The 21,456-nt window shown below is 38.2% G+C and overlaps 1 protein-coding gene across 2 annotated transcripts in view; it reads right to left on the bottom strand.

The window, feature by feature from the left end:
* The window catches only part of FARS2 (phenylalanyl-tRNA synthetase 2, mitochondrial), a 250,347-nt gene extending 229,480 nt beyond the window's left edge, over positions 1–20,867 (bottom strand). Inside the window, exon 1 of one of the 2 annotated variants that reach the window (XM_035895900.1) lies at positions 20,373–20,867. The gene's annotated coding sequence lies outside the window, so the exon portion shown is untranslated. The remainder of the gene's footprint in view (positions 1–20,372) is intronic. The other variant, XM_009640373.2, reaches the window with a different exon arrangement.
* Between the last annotated feature and the right edge of the window lie 589 nt (positions 20,868–21,456).

The raw sequence follows: 21,456 nt of genomic DNA, 5'->3' as shown, positions 1-21,456 counted from the left end.
CTTTCAAATTTTCCTAAATTTGAAAAGCTCATTTGCCTCAAAACATGCAAACGAGCAAGTTTCACCACAAAAACTGTTAAAAATGCTCACTCAAAGCATTTTGGTTAATACCTACACTTTGACCATATTGTTTTATTACCCTCTTAAAACACTTATTTCTACATTATTAAATAAATGAATGTAGGAGTGCCTCTGCTATTAGCTCCATATGTCCACCTTGATTCAAGGAAATAATGTTATATATGCCTTGCATTAGATACTGGGCCATTTGTACTGTGATTTAAAACAGAAGGGACACACCTGTTATCAATCACAGCTTCGGGGTCTACACTTTCAATCTTCTTCCAAAAGATAGCCTATATTATATACACTAGGCAGGTTTCTCTACAGGTTCAAGTTGGAATAGAAAACTAATTGCGAGAAGTGACATAGGGTGAGAAACACATATGGTCCTCAGCTGTCACATTCATTTAGGGTTTTTTGCATTAAAATCTAATTGTTCTTTACCAATCCATTCTTTGACTCAAGTGCTGCTTCATTTCAGAGGTTAGTGGAAAGCCACAGAAGGGGACTTCAGACCTTTCCATATCAGCAGTATACCTTGAACTTGAGATGGGGGACAAACTACTGAAATAAAACCAATATGGATTCCTGTGATGAAAACGCATAGGTTCTCTCTCAAGCAGTTCTGACTGACACAGATGGAATACATGTCACTGCTCACAGGTCCAGATCATCAATGCTAAAAGCCAGATACCTAGGTTGACTCTCTTTTGTATAGAAATCCCTCCTGAAAACATCAAGATCATTTTTTTGTACTGACATTTAGAGGTAACAACAAAAAAATCATTGTGGTGAAACTAATTCAACTATGCTGACACAGTTCTCCATCACAAATGACAAACTACTGCTATCGTCACTTCAGGCTGTTCACTGCAGTTTAAAGCTCAATATTACAGAAATGTAAAGTCAAACAGAAAAATTGTGCAGAGAAAAAAACAGTTACTCAGAGTTCAAAGCCATAGATACAATACGTCATTTACCAGAGGCAAACTGGCATGCAGAAAAGTTTCAAGAACACAGCAAGAACTCCGTAAAAATGTAAATATATATACATTTCACTCTTGACTACCCAGTAGCTTTATCACTGTGGATTACATCAGTTCTCAATGGTCTAAAGCCATTACTGATTGAACTGATTACGATAGTTTATTATTAGTTTAAATCCCAGAATAGATATTACACTACCACTCAAATAAACTATAAAACCTCACACCAACAAAAAACCTAATCCATAGAACTTCACTCTACTTCCTCAAATCTATCATGTCATCTATCTGTCCTTTCTGTATCACTGATAAAGGCTATTAAAACAGCAGAGCAAGAAGAGACATAAGGATAAGTAACGAGAAGATAATGCACCAACCTTGATGAGGATAATGGGGTGCTCAGACATGTCCTTAAATAGATGGGTGTTGGAAGAGAAACTCTTTCAGCAGCCACATATAACAAAATACAGTACAGGGAAGGGGAAATCATACAACTAATTGGGGGCAGGGGAGAGCATGGGCAAGCCAAGAAATTAGAAAGATTTGGTAATATTCAGTGTCCCAACAGAAACAGCTTGGAGCAAGAGCTGCAAAGAGGTACACTTACAGTATAATGTCTGGAGGGGAAAGGAGGAAGAAACATCCCAGATGTCTGCAAGGAAAAACATTTCTATTGTTTTCCAGTAAGCATGTTCAAGAAAGGAATTGGAACTGAAGCTCAAACTTCATACTCTTTACGGTACTGTCACTAGGTATATCAGTGATCACAGATCAGGTATATCAGTGCTCCCAAACCTTAAGAGCAACATGGCACAATAATCTTAACTAGCAAGTAACAAACAAGTAATTGTGAGTTCAGGGTGGTCAAGTTTCTCAGTTTTTCCTATACCCATGACCACACATAATTCTTACTTAAACATTTAAAGTTAAGCTGTATGTTCATCTATATTAACTTTTATTCTAGTGTTGCCTGCATCAGTTCCAGTAAGAGAATAAAATTTGCAACCACAAATGGAACCCTGGGAACAAGAGTTGAATACCTTAGTAGTGTCTCTCCAAAGGGATATGGAAGCTGAGCTCTCAGAAGCTGTTCACAAGTACCACTTACAAGTTCATCTGTGGTTCCTACCAAAGCAGCTTTAAACACACCAAACAAGAGCTCCTCACTCCGCAAGACTGCCCACTGACTTCAGTAGGATCTACCAAGGAATAAGGCTGGACTCAACAGAAAGGTAAGTGGAAGCAAGTGTCTATGTGCCAAATACATTTCAGCAAAAGACAGCATAGAAAGCATGGTCTGCATATACCACATTATCCTCCAGGGGACAGTGCAGGGGATTTCCCACTCCCCACCCACACCAAAGCAGCTTTGCCTTCCAAGGCAAGAGAGGGAGGATGAGTTTGGAAGTTTTTTTTTCAGCAAGAGAATTTGTTTGTTCTGGCATCAAGTATATGCCTTTTGTTGATCCCATTCTCAAATCCAACCAGGTGATCATTTTGAGCTAATACACAGGAAAACTGCATGTATTCAAAAGGCTTGCTAAGAAAATAGAGCACATTTATCATAATGAAAACATCCAAGCGAGGAGACTTCAACATGACTAGTGAGCAAGTGAGGAAAAAAAGAACATGCATCTCTGAAGTAGGCCAGTAGCATGACAGGTGTGGGTTAGTCCTATGCAGTTAGCTCTAAACACAGTCTAGACAGTCTCATACACTCACAATAACAGGATTTCCATTTTAAAGGCATTTGCTATCTCATGTGTTCAAAGAAATAAATTCTTGATTAAGCTTTTTAAAATGTATTTTCATATAGATAAAGCTTGTGTTTTGATCAAATTTCTGTTGTTCTGCTCTCTTGTGATGAGAACAAATGTAACAGACTATGGATCCCCAATTGCTGTTCATTCTTTTAATATTTCAACATAAAAAGAGAACCACTATATTAATAATGAAAAGTGGTAGAATAGTCCATTAAGGACAAGCATAATTCAGTGTTCATACTTCATAAGGACAGGCTGGGGAAAATAAAACTCACAAGCTGGCTACAGAGAAGATGACAGAAAGACAACATCCTTGAGCCCAATACTCAAACATAGAAAGACTTTGCATCAGCCCCTATTGGAGATCCCTTGGTGACTTTAGAATAGAGAACAACCAAAAAACATAAGAAAAAAAAAAATCCAGCAGATGGCTCTAAATGAGGAGAACAGAGACAGGTGACTAACTAGTCTGAGAGAAATAAAAATAAAATGGGAGCAGTGCCACAGTGTTATCATTTTTGTTGAGCCACCTGGAGAGGTAGCAGGCTTATCAATGAATGCCAAAAATGAGTAGTGCCCATCTGCTCACCCTAATAAATATCCCTTACTAGAAAAAATATAAAAGAATACAATTCCCTCAGCACTACTCACATGCTTTCAGCAGACCTATTTGTTTAAAATACTTTATTTGGGTCTTACATGGCTTAACAGCTACTTGCCATGAACACAATAATGCTTTAAGATGACCCTTGGAAATATGTGGCAAGTCAGTAAGCTGTTAAGAATTTGTGACAACAGAAAGCTTCAACGACTTCCTTTTAAATAAGCAAAAGCTCTGTATTTATCACTGCCTTCAAAATGTCTTTAGAAAGATATCTCTGGCTAACTGAATGGACTGATGGCACAACCCTAAATGAGAAGTGCAGTTCAAAATTCAAAAGGTTGGTACTCTTCTGGAGATTAACAGCAGCAGAAAGTATCTCCATTCAAAAAGATGTACAAGAAGAACAGTACAAGCCCAGTTTACCTCCTCTTCCAGCCTCCCCAAAAAGGCAACAAGTACCATCCTTCCGCTGATAGTAAATATGGATTGAGAAAGGAGGTCAAAGCTGGCAGAAGCTGAACTGAGGAACACTCCTGTCTTTCAAAGTACCACTACAAAAAGCAATGGGATGGAAGAGAAACCTAAAGCATACAGGTTGGTTTGCCTTCAGAGTTTGAAAGCAAAATGCCTCTTTAGCACTAACCTTTATCAGCTCCAAATACTGGTTTTGCAATGAATGAAGGCGTAAGAGTGGAACAGAAATTCAAACTTGCTAAGACTGAGATACTTCCAAGCTGGCTTTTTTATTCAGAGGTATATTTGTTTTTCATAGATGACATACTGAAAAAACCCACCTGTTCTGTTTAATATCATCAATTCTACTGCCTCAGTAAAAGCAATTCAATTACATAAAACTGTCTGGATTCACATGAAGTTATCCAGAACAGGACAGACCTTTATATGTTCACCACCACCTTTGCAAATATAGAGTTATCTTACTACTTGTGCAAAAGTGTTTTGCACTAAAGTTTGCCTTTCATATGGAAAAAATGTGACAGAATTAAACTTAAAATACACTTAATATAAACATGTACAAAGAGAAAGGAGAACACAATAAAAAGCACTTTTCAGGACATAGAATCACAAAACATGAGCAAAACATGTATCCACACAGGCCGGAGTTCAGTAAATGTGCATGTGCATGAGGCCCCAATTCCTTCATAGTTACTACAACAGGTTTTTTAAAACTTCCAAATAGCAATTTTAAAACCTTCCCATACTAAAGCAAAGCAAACAGATACTGCACTGGGTGCAACACAGAAGCTATGCATCACTGAAAGCTCAGTTCTCTGCCCAATTCAATCCTCAGGAAACTAATTTCTTCAACATTATTTTGTTTACATAAGTTCCATTTGACTTGGTTGCCTTCAAAATTTTGTATCTCACAAAAGCTACAAAAGTCTGACCAACTGTTCCTGGGGCTGATGCGAGACACTTGGTTCTAAAGTCTCAGGCACCAAGTACCAGTTGCAAAACCCAGCTCTTCCAGCTGAAGCCCAAAAGACAACACTGTAGCCATTCATGGTATTTCCAGTTTTGCGCTCCCTGCATTACTATTAGCCCACAGTCAAGTAATAAGAACAGGAACATGGTTTGGTTCGTCGGTGAACTGGCCCATGCTTTGAAATAATCTGGGTTAAGAGTGGTAACTCTCAGATACAACACCAATCAGAAGACTGTTTAAATCCAGACGAACACAGCCTTCCACCAAAGCAAATAAACTCTCAAGGTCAGGTTACAGGTTTTCAACTATAGCATTATTCACCTGACATCCCCTTTCTACTCCAATGAAAACAGCTGTTTAAGTTCTTTCAAATAAATACTTTTAGGAATCAGTTGGAGCAAAGCCTGCATCACTGAAAACTTGTATGCGAAACAGACATCCTTCATTTTTAACTTCTATTATAAAAATGCATCAGGAGAAAATCTGAAGTTTCTATAATGTTAATAGCAAAATAGTCCTATTCCCTCCTTTAGTTTACCACATCTTATTTATAAATCATTGTGTTTCCATACCATACAAGTAAGTTACACTGCTGTGGCAGATAGATCTTGCCCTTCTACAAGAAGGGAAGCAGCTAGTGTCAAACCATTTTTAAAAGTCCTTGGATATGGCTTTGCACCCACTGTTGAAGGCTTCTCATACCTCTGAGAACACTACAAACCAAAAACTATTTAAAGACACAACAGTTTCTCATTTGATGGGGCATTAAGTTGTTCTCATTATGAAAAGGAAAAAAGCATACCCATAAGCGATATCACTGACCTGTAGTTACACATCCCACTAAGACCATTCCATATCCTTTTGTAATGGTCTTTTGGGGTCAGGATTCATCCCAGAGCATGGCATCCTGACTCTAGTGTGCACAGCACTCTTAATTTAAGAAGAAAATGTAATCACCTAAGCTGAGATATTCCTAAACTTTAACCTTCAAAAACATTTCACTTTGCTAAAAACCTGCTCAAAAAAACAACTACAACAAGGTTTCAGCATTTTCTTTAAAAAGCAGATGTGCATGAAGCAAGAAAACTTGACTCTATTCTCCAGGTCTTCATTTTAGACTGCATTTTACTTTTCTAATCTGCCTTGTGTTCACATTTTATTAAATACAGCTAGATAATAAGAATTACTCCACCCAGACCTGAAAATATTTGAGCTTTTTAGAATCTGGGCTTAAAAATCTTCCCAGAAAGAAACATTTCTATTTGTCTCCATGGAAGCAGGTTCCAGTTTTGATCTCTTATGATTTCTTTCAGAGATGAAATTTTACTCTACACAGTGACCATAAGTTGTTAGAGCTTTGTTCAAAAGATCTTTTCTTGAATGTATCCAGAATTATTCAGTATCTGTTCATCACAAAGCAAAAGCAGGGTTTTTCTCTTCCCCTTCCTTTCCATCCATGTTACCAGACTCAATAACAGCCAGTGCCAGCCTCCCTGAAAATAAACAACTCAGTAACTAGCCCACCCATAAAAATTACGCTTCTGGAAACCATCAGTTATAGAACTACAACCACCAAAAGGATCCATTCCAATTTAAATACCTGAATCAGAGCCTGATGGGCCAGTAATTTGAAAGTATTACTTTCATATAAACAGACAATCAATGGAGAATCAATGACACAGTAAGTACAGAACCTCAGTTTCATCATGTACCAGAGAGCAGTGGTTTTTTAAGCAGCTCATTTGGGCTTATTTTTACTCACACAGATATTTTGTGGAAAATGTCTTTAAATGTCCAATGTTTACCTGCTTAAAAAGGTTCCTTCTTACAAGAGTAGACATCTGAAATGGAATTATTTTAGCCACATCGGAAGAACAAATTAAATGCAGGAAATCTTTGCTGATGCTGGCACCAGGTTATTTCAGCTCCTGCTCTACCTGAGGAACATCAGAGTCTTTCTAGGACAACAGTCCTGGTGCTGGCAACATGCAGCCAGGCTACCATCAGGCAGGTGAACTCTGTCCTCCTATACCAGAAGACAATTTGTGTCAGCTGAATCAGGGGTGGGGGTGGTGTTTTTAAGCAGTTCTGTATACCCACTCTGTGGGTATGAATCTAATTATTTGGCCTTATCATAGTGTGCTAGAGGGAGATTTGTTCAACTAATTCTGCTGGTTTTCCTGGCTGTCTTGGAAAATTAGGAAACTTCTATGAGCAAAGCAAACAAATGAGCAAAACAAACCAGATGCTCCTTCTGGTGCATAGTAGATGAAAGTTTTCAGCTACCCAAACATTCTTAATTATTTTCAGCAAATAAGTCATCTGGGTAAAGTTGCTCATTGTAGTAAAGGTTTTGCATTCCTCTGTTGAGTTAATCTCTTCTTGGAGCACTCGGCATTTCCTTGAGAAAATAAATAGCCTTTTTTTTCTTGCAACAATCAAAGGAATAAAGGCATGAAGTGAACCTAACAATATCTTTTTCTACAGCACCTAGAGAAGCCAAGAAAGGGAGGTTTTCAGGTTTTTTATACCACTTGTAAGACAACCTGTTGCTACTAAGCAATGGCAGAGAGCTGTCTTAACTGCAATGGTCAGCCTAGAACCTTTACCCTGATTATCAAGATCAGCTTTTTAACAATATTTGTATCATTTACTACCTTATATAAGAAGAGGTGATGATGATGACCGCTAGAAGACACTAGTCATCAGTACCTGGCACACATTCCCCAGGGTACGGTTTATTTGTATCTAGGATTTTAGTTCAGGATTAAAAGAGAACCCTCAAGAATTACCATAAACCGCTTTCTACAGAAAGGATGCTTCACATCTCCCTCTGCTTATGCTCTGGTTTCCTATGAGGGTAAAAGCTAGAGAGCCTAGTTCCAAATGCAAATCACAGGTTATAAATATCAAAAGGTGCTGGCCAGGCCATCATAAGGGAAGCTCTGTTAGCAGTCATCAGTAGAAAATATCACCACAGTTCCCCAAGAATTTTGCATTCACATCTGGTGATGAGTTCTTTATAAAAAAAATCACCACTGATGCTCCAAACAGGTACAGTTTGACAGCTGCAAATCTTAGGTACTACATGATACTACATTTTAAGAGTGAAGTATAATAAAACACCATTTCACGATGTAAATATATTACCAAATATGCACTTGGCAGACCAGCATCTTGAAGCCTGTAAAAATAATACTAGCTTGTAGTCTTATTTTTCTTATACAGCACCTCATATTCCAAGCAACAGAAAGCAATTCAATTTGAAATCACTAGCATTCTTTTTTAAAAATCTAATTACTTTGAATATTTCCAATAACACAAGGTCACCCAAGTCCAGATTCTGGCTTGACCATGCACACTGGAGGCATGAGGCAGGCTCTTTGGTTGCAATGACGGGTGCATGGACATGTTTCTGCGTGTACACACATGGGGAATGGAAAAATGCATGCTCCTGTCAAACCACTTCAAGTTGCATAGAGGATTTTTCCACATACTATCATGCTCAGGCAATCAAATTGGCATCAGCTGGCCCACTGTACTAATTGTTCAGACATACATTGGGATATTGTCACTGCTCAAAAAACTTTAATAGAAGTAATGGGAAAGGGATACAGAAAATACAGTGCAAATTGCATTTCACCACCACATTTTGGGATTGCATTAATTTCCCTTGTTATGCAAAAAATAGATACCTCCAACTCTCAAAGTAGGTAATTAACTGCTGCTTTTACTTGTGGCTTTCTCTCACTGGTGCCAAGTACAACAGAGGAGCAGTTTCCTCAGTACAAGCAGAAGATTAGAGAAATGGAGTTTTAAACACCCTTCCAAAACTGCAGGGCTAAGCAAATAAGCAGTATAAGAAAGACAGGTTTTGTTGAACCTTGCTCTCAGGATACATGAGCCCTGTCTTTGGGTTCAGTCATTCCAACTTAGTCCACTCCAGAAAAGTTTGAGCTCCAGGATAACATGATCCAGATACACAGAGCCCAATGGTTTAGCAACCAGAATTCTCGATATCCCAGTTGCTCACAGCATACTCACTCTTGTTTAAAATCTGTTATAAGTTCCTTCTATGGTGGGTTGATCCTGGCTAGATGCCAGGTGCCCAAAGCCACTTTATCACTTCTCCTCCTCCTTCACTGGACAGGGAAGAAAAAAAAATAACAGAAGGCTAATGGGTCAAGATTAAGGACAGAGATCACTCACCGATTACCACCACAGGCAAAACAGACTCAAGAAAATTAATTTATTACCAATCAAAATCAGAGTAGGGTATTGAGAAAAAACCTGAATCTTAAAATGCTTTCCCCCCCCCTCACTTCTTCCCAGGCTTAACTTTACACTCAAATTCTCTATATCCTCCACTGAAGCAGCACAGGGGGATGGGGTCAGTTCATTACATGTCTCTGCCACTCCTTCCCCCTCAGGGGGAGGACTCCTCACACTCTACCGCTGCTCCAGCATGGGGTCCTTCCCACGACAGACAGTCCTCCACAAACTTCTCCACCATTAGTACTTCTCATGGGCTGCAGTTCTTCATAAACTGCTCCAGGGTGGGCCCCTTCTGCAGGGTTCACAAACCCAGCCAGCAAACCTGCTCCAGTGTGGGCTCCTCTCTCCACAGGTCCTACCAGCAGCCTGCTCCCACAGGGTCACAGCCTCATTTAGGCATCTACCTGCTCAGGTGTGGGTCCTCCCCAGGCTGTAGGTGAGTATCTCCTCCACAGGCTGCAGGGGGACAGCTTGCATCACCATGGGCTTCACTGGGGACCACAGGGGAATCTCTGCTCTGGCATCTGGAGCACCTCCTGCCTCTCCTGCAGTGACATTGTGTCTGCAGGGCTGCTCTTCTCACATATTCTCACTCTCTTCTGGCTGCTGCTGGGCAGGTTCCCCCCTTCCCCACCTCCTTAGCTATGTTATCCCAGAGGTGTTACCACCATTGCTGATGGGCTCAGTGTTGCATCTGCCTTAGAGCTGGCTGGCATTAGCTCTATTGGACACAGGGGAAGCTTCTGGCAGCTTCTCACAGAAGCCACGCCTATAGCTCTCCCGCTACCAAAACTATGCCACACAAACCCAGTACAGTCCTCCACAGAATTAATGCATCAGTTATGATGAGGGTCTGTCTCCCACTTTCTTACTTCTCATGATTGTTACAGTCTCCTGAGGAGCAAAACTGCCCACAAGGAAAGCAAAGCCAGCAATGACAGCAAGAGATGGACAGTCACAGAGGTGGTGTTAATAGGGCTTAACACCTGCTAAAGATAACAATAAGCCCAGGACCAGCCTCCTCTAGAAGTTAATAGAAATTTTACTTCTTCAATTCATAGCATTACAGAATAGAATAATTTCAGTTCAAAGAGACCACTCAAGTGGTCTAGTCCAACACCCTGTTCAAAGCAGATCACTCAGGGACTTGTCTAGTTGGGTCTGAATGTCTCCAGGGACAGAGTTTCCACAACCTTTCCTGGCTACCTAATTATAGCTAATCTGAATTTAATGCTCTCCCCCACAAGTTCCTCAGACCAACCTGCAAAATACATTTGCTTGCTAACACACAAAACCAAATCTATTGTTGAGCTAACTCATATTTTCAAAAAAGGAGAATGGGCAGAGACTACACATGCAAAACTTGGGAAAGATTCAAAGGTGTGCAACTATCTTGACAAGTCACACAAAGAGAAGTCTCACATTTATACATCCACTTCTCAGGTCTTAGAAACCCCATTTACTATCTGCCCTGTCTATGCCTACCCTGAAGTGGACAGTGTACTACAAATGCCTTAGCTTTTCTTTTCTTTCGGCATCTAGCTACCAATGCAATATACTGATGAACTTTGCAACTCTGTAAGGTAAAGACAACAGAATTCTCCTGCAGAGCTGCTTATCCACAGCACTGAGAAGAAACAACATGCTGGAAGGAAACAGCAATTTCTATAGTGAGGCAAACAACCAGAATTTAAAAAGTCAAAGATTAATATTTCTTGGACTTCTGTTTGTAAAATGATTTTTCTTAGTTCTGGATTTTATTCTAAGCATTTAGAATATTTCTGCTTTAGAATTTAATTGTGGCAAGGGGGTTAAAACCACAAAATGAAAACAGCTTTCATTTCAAAATAGTTCATTTAAGATCTCATACATCACCAACGGAGATATTCATTTGAGGAGGAAAGTTGATATGTTTATGACAAGCTATTGTGTACTTTTCCAGATGATGGCAACATGCCAACAGCTTTAAAAGTAGACATGTTACCATAACATTTATTGTCTAAGCAGCCTTCTCCCTCTGCAGCAATCTAACAGCTTATGTTTACAGTTGATTATCGTTTCTATGAAATCCCAGCATTGGCTAATGATCTCCAAGACCAGGAAAAATGCATCTCCTATCTCAAGCCTTCTCCTGTAGACACACTATTCTTTTAAAATAGTCTGAAAGATAACACATGCACTTTTTCCATAAAGCATCCATTCTCAGTTCTTTTAAAGTATTTCAGACAGCACTGTTCTTTTCTACTTCTGTAAGATGTGTCAGCCAACAGAACATAATTCATCCTCAGGGAAAGCAGTTTAGATTAAGCTTTGTTTGCAAGCAGCAGAACCAGCAAAACTTTATTTCCTCTATGTCTGGAGGCAAAGCTTCTTTGCAGATTCAGTGGTAAGGGACAAATTCATCCTGTTACCTCTGCTTTAGCTAAGGCATTAATACAGTCTCTCTCCTTTATTAAGCCCTTTATTCTCACACACCACCTGTAACTTGCTGTCTTTGGCAATTCAGACACCCTTTATGAAACTTGACTGAAGATAAGCGGAAAAAGGAGGGCTGACAACAGATGTACGAATACTGTCTCGCAGCCATCATTTCCTTACAAATCTATGCTTTAAAATTTGAATTTTTAATAATATTTAATACTAAACTCAACCCAACAGTGTCTTGAAAAAATGACAGCAAAGCATAGCACCCAGCAACAGGTTAAGTGAAAGTAGCACTCTGGTCCTCAAAAATGATACAACTTTAGTCTATTCTCACTGGTAAAGGTCATTTCTAAAGAATATGCAGGCAATCTGCCACTGCAGGCCAATTACACTTGCATACATCCATTTCACTTCTTTCATACATTCTTCTTTCATACCTTCAGGATACTCACTGCTTTCACTGGGCTGCAACATGTTTAAGTGTTAAATCGATTAATATCCAGAAATCTGAAACAAGCTGCCACTGCATTTTACTGTGAATGGGCATGGATTACTAGGGAATCAAACCATTCGTGCACAGAGGGGCTGTGCAACACAAACTGCATGTTTCTCTGGGGGGCGATCCTGGGCAGAGGAATGAGAATCACGACTTTTTAAAGGTCTGGTTTTTTGAAGGTGTTGGGAGGACTGCAGTGATGGTAATTTTTTTGAAACAGTAGACTACACAGAAACAATAAGTCACATCAGAGCCAGAGAAGTTGATGAACCGACATTCAAACACAAGAAACGAAATCCCAATTCCTAATCAGTAGAGGTCAGATAACTATTTTCTATTACATCCTTGAAAGTCTTGTGGCAGTCACCAAACAGCAGGTTTGTGACAGAGCAAGAGAAGTTTTCCCAACTTGTACAATAATCCCCGATCATCAACCTATGCTGTTTCAAGATACATAACAAGCAAGATACGGTATCTTGCTTCACAAAACAGTATTTTTCTGCTTTTATTCCAATTTGACATTAAAGTAGATCATATATATTTTCATTCTCCTGTATCTCAAATTTGTACTTTAAAAATATAGTTCTAAAAGTTACTAATTTTTTGAGATACAAATGCAAGTGAAAAAAGTCACTTGCTTACCTAGGTCCCTTCTCAAATGCAGAAGTAGCAACATAAGCTCAATCAGCAGTTAAGACAAAAAATAACTACTAGATCACTCCCTAAAGCACAGAGAGACTCTTTTAATACATGTCCCCCAACATCATTGTAGATGATACAATCACACATCAGCATAGCCTGAACACAGGTCATGCTGATTTAAGAAGGTAATGCCTGCCTCAAAAGTAGCATATGTCCTGTGCTACATTGCAGTCACTATAGAAACTTCTCTTGTAAAGCAACAAAAAAATACCACCTAAAGCCTCAGTATCTTGTTGGTATAATATTTAATGTTGCTTCAGTAACTCCTAAACACCTCAGCAAAAAGATTCAAGGCTCCTTCTAACAGTTTGACTGACACACCTTATTTTTTTTAGGCTAGTTTTCACTGACAGGTATGCAGCTGACACCTTAGAGAATCCCTATTTATTATTTTTAAAAATTAGGCGCAAACTATCAAAAGTATAAGTAAACCCCAGTGACAGATTTATGGGTAGCTACACAACCACTAAACAGAGACAGCCTTAGAAGCTAACACCCAAATATTTGGTATTTATACCCACTATTCCTATTTATGCTACTAATGCATCAGAAGCCTGGTAGCTTTCAAACTCTTAGCCTGTAAATCATTCAGACCCACAACAGGGTCTGCCAATATTTGCAAAGCAAACACAGGACACATCTACATGGATACCCTGCATTCAGTGTCAATACATACAGCCAGCTCCCACCACCCTTCCTTGCTCACCCCGAACCATAACTTAACAGCATGAACTGCCACAGCTAAGGTGTTGGGGCAGCTCACTAATAAAGTACAACACAGCATGGATTAACACAAGAGAAATCTGGTTGAGGGTAAATATGTTTCAAGTGTTCAGATAAGACATTTGGCCATTCTGAACTATGACTGAGCAATGGCTTTGCTTACAAACCTGCTGCAAACTTGCCTTTATGCAGAGAGGTTTCCCGTGGCTGCCCCTCAAACTCACACAAAATGTAAAAGCACCTCCCAACATGAAGCTACATACCTTTACACAATCTAGAAAAAAAACCAAAACCCAAAATAACAGCATTACCAGAGATACCTTCAACATGATCCATGATGAAAGCATACATTATCGGACAACTAAACATTTGACATTAGAGAACTTTCTTGCTCTCAGGCAAATACAACCTATCAAAAGTTTGCATTTTCAGCCCCTAATGTTAAATGTAGCTTAAGGGTATATTTGGATGTGGTTAAAAAATAGACATACAACGAAGTTAGTCTGTTCCCTTTTTCAGCATGAAAATATTTTCAATGACACAGAAATATATCTGGTTTATGTGTAATATAAGATGATCAGATATGATATGATTAGCAAGGAAGAAAGAGAGGTTTAACAGTAAAATGTTCAGCTTTTAAATGAAAGTCCAGCACTAGGAAAGTCAACTGTGGGTACTTCCACACTTGCCATATCATACATGTACAAATATAGTGGTTTATGTAATTACCATCTCAGTAGGCAAGACACTAGAAAAGCCAACATACCAGCATTTCCCAAGCTTTCTACTAACTAAATCATATGCATACAGGTTCAATCCAAGGATGATCAAAGTTAATGAAAAAAATTACCCATTTAATTCAATGAGCTGTGGATCAGTTCCAGAGAGCTAGCTTCTACTCCATCCTCTTCATCAAAAGCACGCCAACAGTGTGACAGTGAAGAGGACTCCATACGAGTCTACAGATTTTGTATCTCCCCTCAGATCTGAACTTTAAATTAATTGTTTGACAGTTGACTATTACACACAATTAAGTAATCTTCTCCATAAAGCTATATTAGAGGCTACTCCCAGTTTTGAAGGAAAACAGACTACTATTATTGTTACATCAATAGCTTTAAGAGGTTTCAACTATTTCTTTTACATAGAGGTTTACCCTCAATGTGCCACATTGTTCACCCCTACAGCAATACATTGCTGTATTGCTGGAAATAGAGCACTAAATTTAAAAGGCTTCCTAAGGTTAACAGAAAAATAATGTCAAGTCACCTAAAGTCAAGGAAATAAAGAATTAATGTTCAGATCAAGTAACTATTTAATTACATTTGAAATGCAACATCACAATTGTCAGACAACTTTAATAAACTGGACATTTATGAAACCTATCTGAATAACCTTTGATTCAATTCTTGTTAACAATGCTTTTTCACATTCTATTTTCTACTAAATGCTTATATTAAAAATGAGAATTTAATTTTAGCACCTCAAAACTCACACCCCAGTGCTGCACAGAGGCTCAGTTCTGTCTCTTTGTAGTCAGGGTCTCAGCAGATGTCCATTCAGGTCAGCCTAATGGCTCTCATTCATTTAAAACAAAGCTGGACAGGAATAGCTGCAAAATCTTTATTTGGGAATCCATACATGCATCACTGCTATTAGCCATCACAAACCATGTCTTAAATCTAATGAGTACTGCATAGAAAAATAAATCATAATCTTTCATGTTCACGAATCAAGAGTCAGTTAAATGAAAACTGAAGCTGTCAGCTTTCAACAGGGAAAATTGTGTCTATGCCTAAAATTTCACATTCCACCTATACAGGGACACAAACTCAAGTCAAAAATGGTGTTTAGACAGTTTCAATAAAACTTGTGTATGCAATGCTGCCCAGTTGGCCACCTTACATCCTTCCTACTCTAAGGCAGATTCAAAGCATTTCTTGTTGGGAAAGGCATTTTCTTTGATCAAATCTATCACATACAGGTCAAAAAAGTTTTGTAGGTATAACCAAAGAAGTCTACTCTTAGCACCTCCTTCTATTTTGTGTTAGAGAACACATGAAAACAATGGAAGTGGAATAGTGTTACTGCAACCTTTATTACCACACCTCAGATCTCCTTTGCTGTAGCTGCTCAGAAGCCCCAGATGGCTGTGCCACAGCACTGTGAACCTTGTGACCAGGGAGCCAGAGCAGCAGGATTTTTCTTCCCCCATGCAGTGCAAAAACATCCTTCATGGAGCTCTGAAATCCAGAAGTGGAATGTGAAGTGATGTTGCAGTCTGCTTGCCCCTTCTCACTCAACACTTGTCCAAGACTAAAGAGAGATGTGTCAGAAAATGAGTAAAATTCCTACCATCTTTCTTCTGCTTTGCCAGAGAAGATTTCTGCAGAGCCGCTTTTAGGCATCCAATTAAAAAAGGTGCTAGCAGGTTCTTTTTGGCTGGGTCCAGACAACTAAGAAATGGTTCTAAATTCAGCTCTTGACTGAGTACAGACATAGCTGCAGGATAACAGACTATCATATTTTAAGATAAAATGAGTAAAACAGATTCCTGTGAATTACCCAGGTGCTAATACCACTCCTGAAAAAACACTTGAGAGACTTTCTTCTACTTTAAAACACTGCTGTTTGCTCACTCGCCCTAATAAAGGCCCATTATGTCCAAAACCATGTAAACAGGACCTACAAATTATACCAAGAAGTAAATTCTATTTACTCTGACGCTTTTTTACATAATGCTTCATTGCTTTGATATGATTCCCTATCACTGAAGCTCATTCCTGTTGACAGTGTGAAATAGAAATCAATGACCAGATTTTTTTATTCTTCCACTTATGTGCTAGTGATTTAGGCTGTTGCATTGCCTTACTGTTAATGGGGTTTAGGAAGCAGAAGACCCCTTCATCTCTCAAGAAATATTAACCCAATATAGTGTATACATTTGCAATTCTAGCCTATGTTACAGCAAGCAAAATCTGTTTAGGAACTCTGTATCATCATTTACATTCAAGCACAAATCATGTGGGTTGCAAATACTAATAAAGCAGAAAAAATAAAACAAAAGTATAGGAAAAAGCAGCTAGCCTACACAGAGTACAGTATTGACTGTCATGTTGTAAAAGGAAAAAACAACACACCACATAAGTTTAAATGACACAGTTCATTCCAACCCCTTTAACCTACACAAAGTGCTGGATGCACACAAACAGCAGGATTTACAAACAATACAGACAGCTCTGCCAGCAAGTCTCACACAATCACGTTATCTGTCTGAAGTAAGACTGCACTGCTAAACATTTTCAGTTTGGTTTCCTTTATCCTGGTCTTTTTAGCGAACTTATTTACTATATATACATATTTATTTTCTAACTACTTTGGTGTTATTTCCTTGATTCCAGCACTAAAATTTACCACAGGTGGATGGATAATGTATTACTTCAAAATCCCACATGACTTTATCAAGCCTCTGTGCTGCCTCAGTCTTCCAACACATTCCTGGGCTGCAAGATTAAAGACTTACTTTGCTCTTTTAAAAACAAGTGTACTCAAGAAGACTCAAGAATTAACTGCCTAACCAACCTCCATTAACAAGCTTAAAAAATTTTTGTGTATTTTACAGTTATGAATGTATACAGGTTACCAAAAGACAGAAAACACGATTTGCAAACATTCTACTTATATTATGAAACATTTCTGTAACTGTAGCTAAAGAAATGCATTAACTATGTTTAAGCCCTAAAGGTAAAAAAAGTAGTCTTTTTTCCTTAAAAATACTTTAACTGCAAGAAGTGATACTGAATTACAGACAATAGTCCTGTGAAATATTCATGATAAATTTTTTAATAAAATCTCTCAATTTAAAGTTCTGCCTATGCAAATAAATACAAGTCAAATTTTAAAATGGATTTGCTTAATCTTGTTCTGATTTTCTGATAACAACTGTGCTCTGGTTCTGTTAAATTTTACAGCTACAATTAATTTAGTCAATGACACTTCATACGTATTCAGGCACATCTACCTTGTAGCACTGTATTTGATTACAGCTGAACACTACCACCTTTAAAGTGTTTAAGAGGTGTTGACATCTCCTATAACTTGTTAAAGAAGAATTAGTTCCAAGAAATTCTGTAGCAAGCAAAGCAAGGGAAGTATGATATATAAAGGGGTTGGACTAGATGACCTCTAGGGGTCCCTTCCAACCCAAAACATTCTATGATTCTATGACTTAAAATAGAGGTTTAAACTGTGTCTCCATCCAGTCCTGCTACCAGTTTGAGTGTTACAGCAGAAAGAACAAGACTAGCATCACTAACTTCTTTCTTTGCTATTAAAGCCAGAAAATAGGATATGTTTGGGTCCACGGCTCACAGCACCCTAAGATAGTGGGCTCCCAATCAGTTTCATGCTTTATCTTAAGTGTTACCACATAACATCCTCTATAAGGCTTGCTAACCTTGATACTTACTCCAGATAAAGCTCAGCACAAAAACAAAAGAAAAGCTTTGTTTGAAAAGCCTTGAGAAAGCCATGTTTTAATTATGTCAAAAACCCTTTTGTGGCACCAGATACTTGAAAGTCACACTTCCCTCCAGAGCAAGCCTCAGTGACAGAGCTCAAGATACAAAACTCAAACTATGGCACACAGAATTATTTCTCCATCCAGTCTTCAGACAACAAAGGCAACATCCCTTAATCTTGCATTTTGAGCCAAGATACACACACTGACTGGGTAGAGGCAGCTATACAAGCTAGGGAAAAAAGAAAACAATAACATGAAAGAATCAAATCTTTATTATTAATGAAGAATAAGGTGTTATTATAGCTCAAGGTCACATATGACAAAACAATCTTCAGTTAATGCCACATCCATTACGTACTGAATGAAAATTAAAACCTAATAACTGTTCTTATTCTTTTTCTTTAAAATCATTTGTAGAATTGCAATTTGCAACATGCTGAAAGATCAAATTCCATACAGGCCCAGCAGGCTTTGTCACTCAGGGTCTGGAATGACAGCACTTAAAGGACAGTGGGGTCAAATAAACTCCTAATATCAGGTGAGATACGGGATTTGGTAGAACCTGCAGTATTTTTCAAATGGTGTTTACAAAAGATCATTTTAAAAACAACACGGAGTCTGATAAAAGAACCAAGAATAATCATGGTGTTTTCACATACTTAGTTCAAGTCTTCACATATCCAGCAGAGTTTCTGTTCGTAGAATTAATATTATATTAAGAATATAGCCTACCACAAGAAAACAGCAAAAAATGGCAGTATCAGAATAAGACACATTGGGAGCGGAAGGGTAGGGGAACAAGAAGCACAGTCTATGCAGAGAGGAAAAGGTACAGAAGGGAAAACAGAAAATGAAACATTTAAACTTTATCAAGCAACATCTCTATCTGTTTAGAACAACCTTCTTCCATAAAACTTGACAAAGCTAGTGTGTCAACAGAAAAAGCAAGCAGCTTTTTTTAAGTTCAACAAACCTATGTAGAGCTGGTATTTAATTACTTCTTCAATATCTGATAATTTTAAATCTGCAACACTGTATCTGTCCATTTTAGAACATTATCTTCCCAAAGGAAGAGCTGGTATAATGCACTACGCAATTTTTCCACCCTGAAAGTAGTTAGTATAACAAAAAGTTAAAACAAACAATGCAAAATGGTATGTTTACAGCCAAAATAAGAAAACAATGAAAAGATTATGCTAATATCCCCCAAAATAAGAACACTCTCAATTAAAGTCTTGAACATTGTCTTGTAAGTCAAACAAATTTTTAAATCCTACACAAAAAAATTTAAAAGAAGCACCATTAAATCTGTGAGGACCTTGATAGTTTGCTCTGTTTATCTGGTTTTCTCTATTTTAAATGCAGCATATATACTTTACCAGGAATAGTTTCCAAAAAAGGCAAAAGCTAAACAATTATGAAAATCAGATGCATAAAAATAAATTAAAGGAAACAAAGCATGTATAGTGCCAGGGGAAAAAAAAAAAACAAAACTGATCATAGGCTACAAAGCTTACATGAAAAAGCTCACACAAATTCTGGAACAGGGAGATACTTAATTCAGGACTCCAGACACAAACTCTCATAAATCTTGCCATAACAGTACTTCAAACTATTTCTTCCCCCATTCCTCTTTCCTGCCTTTCTGCAGAATGTTAAACCCATCCCTACAGGAAAGCTAGGAGCTCCATTTCATAGGTCTGCATCCCCACCTAAAACCACCCTCATGCCCAGTTTGAGCTAAGATACAGAACTTTTATGAAGAGACATGGACACACATTGCCTTTAGCTTATTCTGCTATGGGGACAGGAACTTGGCAGACTGGAAGGTTAACAGTAGGATTTGTCAAGCCAGAACTATTGCCTCTCTCAAGATCTCACTGAGCTCACTCCCCATTCACCAGAGCATCCTATGCCGGATTCTAATTTGCATCAATTACAAGTGGTTTGTAAAGTAAGTAGAACCTAATTCTGCCACCTGTTCTTACACAGCAACTTACTGCTTATGTAGTTGGACAGATTTCAAAGGGTTTATATTCAAATACAATCAGTCATTCACCCAAATGTGGACATACTCCAATATAAAGATTGAATTTGTCCTTCAGAAGATTATCATCTTCTACCTATCTACCTATTATTATATCTTTAGTCTCATTATTTTCTTTGTATTAGGAATAAGCAAACACAAGAATGCTATATGGAAAGTAAAGTAGTTAGCATGCCTAGTTAGCATGCCTTAAAGATTAAGGAAGATTTTTTTAATTATTGTTAAAATGGAGAAGGACTGAAAACTTGTTACTATCTAAAAAGGCTGGCAGCATTGGTGTCAAAGACCGATTCAGAAAGCAAAATGTATTTGTAATTACTTACCCACAAGCAAAGATAATCTTTCCTCAGCTCTGCTTCCTTTGCCTGTTAGCTTTAGCCAGGGCTTCGTTTCTTCTCTTCAGGGACTGGCTGAAAGACAGATTTTGGCATAGTCACCCCAGATACAAAAAACTGAAACAGAGATAAAAAAGAAAGGTCTGTCTAGAAGTGTGAAGGCTTGTATAGAAATACTGACAATTCATCTTATCTTACAAATGCATCAAACAGGATGTATTTTGAAACATGTCCCTAATGCACTATGATAAATGCTGGCCAGAGCTTTGGGGACATAAAACTGATAGTGACACAAGATGAAAGATTAAAAATGTCAAGGATCATGCAAAATTAAGTTATCTTAAACTACCATTAGCTAATATGGTTACATTATCTCATTTAAATAAAAACATTGCTCCATAGCTTCCTTTCTGCTCCAGAAGTCTTTAGATTTCTTTGCTTTAGCTTCATATTTAAAGTGTTGGGGTTTTTTTTTTCGGACCAAAGGCCAAGCTACCAGAACAAAAAGTCCTATGGATGCGTAGCATCACATGAAATGAAAACACCTTACAGTAGAAAATCATATACTCTCTCTCCCCCCCCATCACAGTCAGAAAACTGACCAGATAGCCTACTTCAATACACTTAATCCTTGCTACTTTACACATCCATTGTAAACCAGTTTTGCTTAATCTTTCTTCCCCTAAAAAAAATAAAGATATTAGGGTCTTCCCCATGTTCCATTTTCAGAAGCCACACCTTTACCCAATAACACCCTTTCAACATATTATACAAGAAGTTTCCACTTTCATTTTACATTGGATAACGTGTTTTCTTACATCAGCTCTGCTCTTTCTTACAGCAACACAATACTTCTACACCCACTGACACTTTGCTCTAGGAATTGCTTCCAGAAAATAATCACAGAAGACATTTATATAAGAAATATTTAGTGAAATGGATTTTCAGTGAAGGACTTGAGCAATAACCCATGACTTGAGTGGAGCTAGGTCCCTAGTATCATCTGAAAAGGGGGCCCATATCCACAGTGCAGGGAACCCGAGAAGAACCAGGATGCATCCAAGCAGCAGGT

This window comes from Egretta garzetta, unplaced genomic scaffold (genome assembly GCF_000687185.1).
Source record: "Egretta garzetta isolate BGI_Z169 unplaced genomic scaffold, ASM68718v1 scaffold246, whole genome shotgun sequence".
Lineage (NCBI taxonomy): Eukaryota > Metazoa > Chordata > Aves > Pelecaniformes > Ardeidae > Egretta > Egretta garzetta.
This window is presented reverse-complemented; position numbering and strand designations above follow the sequence as displayed.